Genomic DNA, 8159 nt, shown 5'->3' with positions numbered 1-8159 from the left:
ACCAACGAGACAAAAGTGGAACTTTTTGTAAGGTCTCATGACAACTTACAGCCGTTAAATTGTAACATTTTAGAAAAGAAACCTCACACTGACACTAAAACACGTTGGTGATAGTGTGATGAACTGGGGCTTCTGAAGCACCCGAATGACTTGCGATTACCGATGGAGAAAAAAATCCTAAAGGAGGGAATCTGGCCATCAGTTCGTGACCTGGAACTTAAGCGGACCAAGTTCATGCAACAGCACAATAATCCAAAGAACACCAGCAAGTTCACCCTGAAGGGCTCTTAAGAAACCCGCTTCAAGTGGCCTAGTCAAAGTCGGGACTTAAATGCTACAGGCCAAAATTCCTCCACAGAATTATAAAAGACAACTTTTACAAACACTTATGTGTAGTCGTTACCAAACAACCGATTATTAGGTTTAGGGGGCAAGTACTTTTTCACAAAGTGTCAGGTTAGTTTGGATGGCTGCATGGACCTCGTTTCTAAACTAAATATTATGTTTTCTTAGTTTATCTCTAATACTTAAATCTGTTTGATGATCTGAACCATTTAAATGTGACAAAAAAAACACCAACAGAAAAAGAAAATCTGCAATATAACGCAAATACTTTTCTAAAAGTCCCATAAAATGTCCTGTGTATAAATCACGGCATAATGTTCAAAATGCCTTGCATTGTTATAAAACAGATTTACCCGTTTCTTTAACCCAAATTTTCTACCTAAAGACTAAAAAGTGCTAACTTACATATAGGTAGCACATTTGGAGAATGAAGGGCTGCAGTAGCTGTTGGTTTTCTTTTCTTTTACCCTACAGCAAAGGCTGGGATGGTGTGTGAAATTCATTTTGACAATATTTGGGGGGTTTTGCAAGAAAAAAAAGCATTAAGAACATTTGGGAAGCTTTTGAGATTAAAAAGAGGGTAATTTCCAGAAAGAAGAATCAATACAAACTGTCATTAATGATATAATTAATGATTACTGTCTCTATGAACATTTTGAACCTTTCCACACAACTTTCTTGCAAGAGGCTTAAAATTAGGTCAAGAATGTCCAGCTCTCAGTTGCTGACAAGCTAAAATTCTTTAACCATAGTTCATCTCAGCAGCTATAGGCCCCTCCAAGCGGCCGATGGGACTTTAAAATGAAAACAGCTGGCAGCACAGCAAGGGGAGGCAGTAAAAGAACATGTACACCAGCAAATTGTATCAAGATGTCTGTGCTGTACTGAACATATGCAGGACGAGGGAAACTGGGTCAAGGGCAGGGGGTCTGAAAGACACTACGTGTATCGCATGATGTCCAAACCCTGTCCCCTTTTTTTCCAAGTAGTGATTTTGGGAAACGTAGTGGTTAAACGCACACAGTGTTGCATCCACCATGGATGAACCTGATGAACTCTGCAGGGAAAGACCAGCCAGCTAACGTGTGGTGGGAGCAAAGAGCGAGAAGGAGCGAAGCCGAGCAGAAGTCACAGTCCGTGCAACGAGAGCTGCAGGAAACCGATCGGAAAACAGCTGAAGTCAGGTAGGTTTTAATTCAATAATGCATCCAGCAGCTAAACTTTTCATTTGTTACCTTTGTTTCCGCTCTGGTAAATTAAAATGAAGAGTCAATTCAGAAAAAGAAGTTGCAGACATTATACGAGCTTCAACCTGCATTAATACATAGTTTTAATATTGAACATTCAATTTTCTTTGCAGATGTGTGTGTATGTGTGTGATGTGCAATAGAGCATCAGTCAGCTGTTAAATACAAGATAATACTAGAGTCTGAAACTGATACACTGAGTTTAGTAACACCGATTTACTCCAATAAGTGTGTTTTTAGGTGCAACTTCAACTTCAGGCCACATTGTCCCCAAGCAGAATGGAGATTTCTTTTGGGAGTTGTAACAATGAGACGACAGATGTTTGAAAAAAGGAAAACCAGTACGTGGCAATCCGAGCAGATTAACTGTAGCTGAGAAAAGAACCACAGCAAAAAATCTGGTCTTTCTTGAAGCTGCAGATGTCTTTACAGTTGGCTGAAAATATGTAGTCATACCAACGAGCTGTTTAGAACATTCGTTTTGTGTTCGAGCGAGACAGAGATAAAACCCTCTTTGCTGTCACATTACTGGTTTGTTTTCGGGTATTTTCTATTTTTAAGTATGTTCCTGGTTCCTTTACTTTACTGATCTTATAAAGCTTTATTTATATGTTTGGTTCGTAATCTTTTTACTTTGATTTACTCTTGTTTAAGCTACATTCAGTTAATGTTGGCTTTCTGTGGGATTTTTTTTTTTAAGTGCGCCTTCCATGTAGACTCTTCATGCAGTTTTAATAATCATAATTTTTGGAATCTTCTATCAGAGCCCCAGCTTCAGTAGGATGGTAGCTGATCCTTTCCTCCAGCTGCTTCATCATTAGTCTCTGCACTTAATGGTACAGTCGGCGAGTTTTCCCAAATAACTGCGCTTGCACAAGACCATCTTAGCTGCTCTTCTGCTCCTCAGGGTGATCGCGTGAGAAAATCTCCCAAATTCACTTCGGTCTAATTTCTTTCTACCGAGGCCTTCCTCTTCTCCTCTTAAACTTGTACACGGTTTGCTTTTTGTGACTCTCAGCCATGTTGAAAGTCTACGGTGAGAGCAGCGGAGCTACAATGAACGTCTAACACCAAAGCTAACCGCTAACCCAGCCACTAACCTAACCAAATACATAAATACTATAACTGAACATGTGCAGCCAGCAAGCAGAAACTAACAAGGAACGAGCACGCACACTGGCATTGTATGAACGCGTCAGAATGATTGGCATGTGGGACAACCAATTGACCAATTTAACCAATCGGAACTCGAGGGACAGAGAGGGATGAGGACAGGACCAAAACTCGCCATTCGGACCGAACGCCAGGGATTGGTCAGTTTTTAAAGGCCTATAGCTTTCACAGAGATCTAAGTTTTAACCTCCTTTTTCTGATTACATAATGCATTGATTATTGTCAGGATGGAAGGACAATTTTATGCAGTATAACAAATGTTTCTGAGCAAGATTACCAACTATAGCTTCAAATACTCTTCCAACCCCTGCCTTCCAATCAATTCAATTCAATTCAATTTTATTTATGTAGCGCCAATTCATGAAACATGTCATCTCAAGGCACTTTCCAAAGTCAAATTTAATCAGATGATACAGATTGCGTCAGATTATACAGATCGGGTCAGATTATACAGATTGGTAAAAAAAAAAAATCCTATCTAAGGGAACCCAGTTGATTGCATCAAGTCTTGACAAGCAGCCTTGTGTGTGTTTGAGAGGTAGTGAAAGGACAGAAGGACAAAACAATGAGCTCCACAACTCAGCCTGTTAAAAATTCAATACATGTCTAGATCAGAAGGGATATAGAGCCTGTTCAGTGAGGAGCAGCAGCTAAACTCCAGGCTACCTCTGGAGTATGACGCTTCCCCACCAAGCTCCACCTGGTGCTGACAATAAGGACGGAACTCTTGTTTTGGTCCGGATTGTCCTTCAAAGCATCTCAGACACAGCATTTTTCCACAGAGTCCTTCAAAGCAGACAGTTTTAGGCCTGCTACTGATGCACAAAACATGTGTAGACCAGAGTCCCAAACTCCAATGACCCCATTAGCAACTCCTTGAAGAGTAAAGATCTGGTCCAGCGTTTGGTCTTCAATCATAAAATCTATAATCCAATCTAGCGATGCACTGTACATGAAAGCATCTATAATTTATAAAGAAGCATGCTGACCTTTGGTGTACAAACAAAAGCCATATTCAATTAGGGTGGCTCTGGAGGAAGAATCACACACAACCTTAATAATCCACTTAGATTTCAATTGTCTGCAGGATTTCTGAGGTATTCAGAACAAAAAGCAGACAGACAACCAAAGCATCTGAGAGCAGAACGAGTTGCACTGGAGTTCTGAACATGCACAAAACCTCTGTGGTGAGCTAATGGTGAAATGATGCACAATGTCGGGGTGTAAACATTGTTTGGAGCCTTCGATCATTAGTGTGGCTTTGTCATCGAAGATCTACATCATGACTGGCTATGCCCGGCATATCTTCACTGAACCCTCATCATGCTGGTTATCTTAGAGTGGTGTGACCCACTAATATCTTCATGACTCTCTGAGATCAGTCCATGGTCACCTCCAGTAAAGGTACACACCATGAAAATCAAATGCTTTAAATTCACAATTTGTTGACGGAAACTGAATTTATGATTTAGGCAAAAGAGGAAACATTTTGGTGATGCATGAAGCCAAATGCCTGGTGCCAAACGCTTTGGTGTGAAAGGGCTGAGCCAGGTTGAGGTTCACAAATGTTTGTGCTAGAGCCACCATGGGGAATTGCTGCTGTCAGACAAAGTTTACAGGAGAGGATCTTAAAATATGGAATGTAAAATTACAATAATCAGCGTTGGCATGACTGTGTTTCAATGAGCCCATTAATGATTTGTGTTAAGCATCTTGTATTTTTTTACTTAAGAATAATAATAATAATGTTTTTCCATAAACAGGAACTGCACTGTCCCTGGATTTGGTTAACAGCCATTAATGGGGAAACAATTAGGACAAACCTTTTACTTCTTTACGCAGAAAAGAGAGTTGCAACATTACAATTCAAAGACAAAAGCCTAGTGACCGTTTTGTGTGCATGTGTGAGCACTGGTTTTTCATTATTCTACCAGTCAAAATAAAATCCTGTCACCTGTAAAAAAAAATGTATATGAAGGGAGTTTAACCCACCCCAATATCCATTTTTAATAAAGTTTTATATGCGGTTTAAGCGTATCTGATCGATGTTTGATGTCTATAGGGATGCTGTTTATGTCAGGGATCTTAAACATGAATGTACAACATAATCCATGAATCGTTTCAGTTAATGTTTAACTTAATTATTTTTGACTTTGGTTTTACTTTGAGACCTACACCACTGTTTGTGTGTTTCTGTCAAGAGTGGATACAAGAGAAATTTATAATTAAAGATTTTAATATTAAAGGCAAAGATATTCAAATGTTATCAGTGACAGATTTAAATTGTGTTATTTTGACAATTTTCATCTGCACTAATAAATATTGTCATAATTAAAATTACTGTAAAGACTCCTTTTTTCATATTTTGTGTTTTATAATTATCATCATAATAATAATAATAATAATTACTATTATTTTTATAACAGAATCTCGTAGATGTGTCATAAAAGCATAAGAATTCAGCACGAACAATCTTTTTGAGGAGAAGCCTTTCATTTATTTATCAGCCTCTTCATCCGTCTCTGTCTTTACTTTTTTTTTTCCAGGTCATCTGGAGTTTACAGCTGAGTGTTTCTATCTTCCAGTAAGAAATAGTCTACAGCCACAGAGAGGGTAAGATTTAAACTCAGTTTACCAAGGTAGTGCATTAGGCTCCCCCTACTGGGAAAAAAAACTAAACACACAATTTCCTTTGCATTGAGGGTATAAATAGATAAACTAATAAATGAAGTCAGGGGTGCCTGTGGCTCAATGATTTTAGTATTTGTCTTAAAAGTGGAAGGTTGTCAATAAATTAAGTCGCTAAAACTGATTGCAAGATTTAAACTTGGTTTAACAAGGAGGCGTATTAGGGGATTTGTCTCCCTCTACTGGAGAAAAAGGGAACATACAAACTTTGTTGCATTGGGGGCATAAATAAATTGAAAAACAGTTTTTAACCAGATTGCTACAAAATAAAATGGAGGGTGTTGTCCTTAACAAAGGCAGAGATAAAAAGTATATATATTGCAAATTGTAACATAAGAATATAGGTAGGAGTAATGGAGAAAGTGACAGCATGTTACAGTAACATGAAAAATGGATTGTTAGAAATGTTCCCTTTGCAGGAGTAAAGTTTGGGCTGCAAAAAACGAATTTATTACCTACTACTGCAGATTGATGCCATTGTTTCTGCTTAAGATCATACTGAACACGCATCCAAAACAGGCAAAAATTTGTATTTTAGAGTTCATGCATGAACTTAAATGTTGCCATGGATTGAAGTGGTAAAAGAGCCAGAACATTTAGAACGCCGAGGAGTTTCTTTGGGTAAAGACTTTTGTTTTGAAGAAACATCAATCACATTTAAAGCTAAAATGAGGTCAACCTGGCAGAACTTTGATGGTAAAGTGTTCTGATAAATGCACAGTTAAAAGAAACAATGGATCAAACATGACATTACCACCGGGAAAAGCAGGATATCATGTAAGAGAATCCACTGTATTGCACATATTGGCGTGAAAGGATTTCACTATTACCAACACTGTCTAAGCTGACAAGACAAAGCCCTTTATGGAACCGTATAAATGTAATTTTACAGTAGCAAAGAATCAACATGCCAGTTAAGCATAATAACAATTTGCATAAGATAACCTAAAACAGGAAATCAAAGTGAGTTTTTAGATAAGCAGATATTATTTACCTTCATACCCTTATAATAAGAATCTTTGTCACGTTACCATAAAAAGATGCTAATGGGACGCCGGCGCTTACAGGTGATAGTAGAAACACCTGCAAGAGATAAAAGGTTTATGTATTCCCAATCTCTTATCAGCAATGATTATGACCAAGGTTTCCATCAGAAGACAAGACTGGCCTAACTTAAAAATAAACCAGTTGCTAAATTACTCCTGCACGGTGGATTTGAGGTCCAGCTACAACAGAGAGGAAGCTGATCTTCACAGACTGGATATACATTTTCTACCTTTACTTCATCCACTTAGGGGATGTAAATTTATTTTTTATCATATCATCCGCAGGACGTCAGTATTCAGATCGGTTGGATCTCAGCGGCAGAGGACTTGACCCTGGACAGCGGGACAGATGGAGGGCAGCGGCTTTCGTTCACGCCACAGTGTGACAGGCAAACCGAGGCCTTCGCCCTCAGAGCAAAGCCAGACGGACTCTTTCCTGACCGCGGCCCGGCTGGCCCGTGAAGGACTGCTGGACGGCGAGAGGACGGGACGGCAGCTTTCAACACTTAGATCCTCTCCATCCAGCTCACAAGGAAATCATGCCGAGGTTTTCTTAAAGGATCTCGCGGTCAGACGCCGCACGGTCGTCTTCAGCAGGAAGACGGATACAGACAGAAAGACGGACAACGGGGAAGGGAAGAAGACCGATCAAGGTGCTCGTCAAGCAAAGGACGAGCAGAGAGACAGAAAGATGTGCTTTGTCACAGTGCACCTCGCCTCACATGCAGACAACCTGTAAGGTTTAGAGTTGCCGTACTGCCCGTAATAGCTGAGATTTAGATAATCAGGCTTCCAGATCAAAGCTAACCGAAGGCCGATGTTTGGTTCTGTCTACCTGATATCAGCGCTCACACCATCACGCCTGTTTAAGTCAATGCATGGTTAGACCAAAAGAAACTGGTAAAGACAAAGAGTTTAAGATATGAGGCACTTAAAAGAACTTAGAAGAACACAGGAGACCAGCCTATTGTTAAAGTACAGCATTACTTGATATCAGTAACATATTTACCTGGTTGTGTCCCAGATAAAACAGACTGATGGCAAAGACAATTACTAAAAGTTTCAGGAATCCCTCTATAAGCGTTTTTTGTATTAAAAGTGCATAGACACGTTATTTGACTTTTTTTTATATACGTCAGTAGCTCACTCTGGTTGCATACAAAGATTTTCTGATAGATTATCACGTCCTTATGGCATGTCAGTTATATTTGTGTTTAATGCTTTGTTTTTGCCCACTTTGTTCGTAAATAAAGCCTTATGTGTTTATTTGTGACAACGAAGATACGACACGGCGCACGTGCAGCACGGGATAGACAAGGAAGCATCTAACGGCTATTAGCATCTCACAGGGAAGTGTGGAAACAATGAAGAAAGGTCCAAGATCTGATGTAAAAAAAAAAATAATAATAATAAAAAAAAAGCGCTGGGCACACAGGATGGACGTGGGTGTTCACTGAAGCGAAAGTTGATTGACGTGAGCAAACGTCCTTAATACTGTGATAATAGCAATGCTCTGCTTAGCCTCTACAGTCTGAAGTACAAATTACATTGTAAATAGATCCATTGATTGGTTCTTACCTTGAGTAATGAGGCTCTTAGAGTTGCTGTAGGTGTTTGTTTTTATTAATTGAAAAAATTAGATAAACATCAAGCTGCCCCT

The 8159-nt window shown here is 39.2% G+C and overlaps 1 long non-coding RNA gene across 1 annotated transcript; it reads left to right on the top strand.

The window, feature by feature from the left end:
• Nucleotides 1–1224: 1224 nt before the first annotated feature.
• Nucleotides 1225–7886, top strand: LOC118564503. The gene is made up of 3 exons (XR_004931892.1): nucleotides 1225–1529; nucleotides 5312–5378; nucleotides 6785–7886. It is a non-coding gene; the product is annotated as an uncharacterized LOC118564503 (long non-coding RNA).
• The last annotated feature ends 273 nt before the right edge of the window (nucleotides 7887–8159 follow it).

This window comes from Fundulus heteroclitus, chromosome 11, assembly GCF_011125445.2.
Source record: "Fundulus heteroclitus isolate FHET01 chromosome 11, MU-UCD_Fhet_4.1, whole genome shotgun sequence".
Classification (NCBI taxonomy): domain Eukaryota; kingdom Metazoa; phylum Chordata; class Actinopteri; order Cyprinodontiformes; family Fundulidae; genus Fundulus; species Fundulus heteroclitus.
Note: the sequence above shows the minus strand (reverse complement) of the source record. Positions and strands in the feature narration are given on the sequence as shown.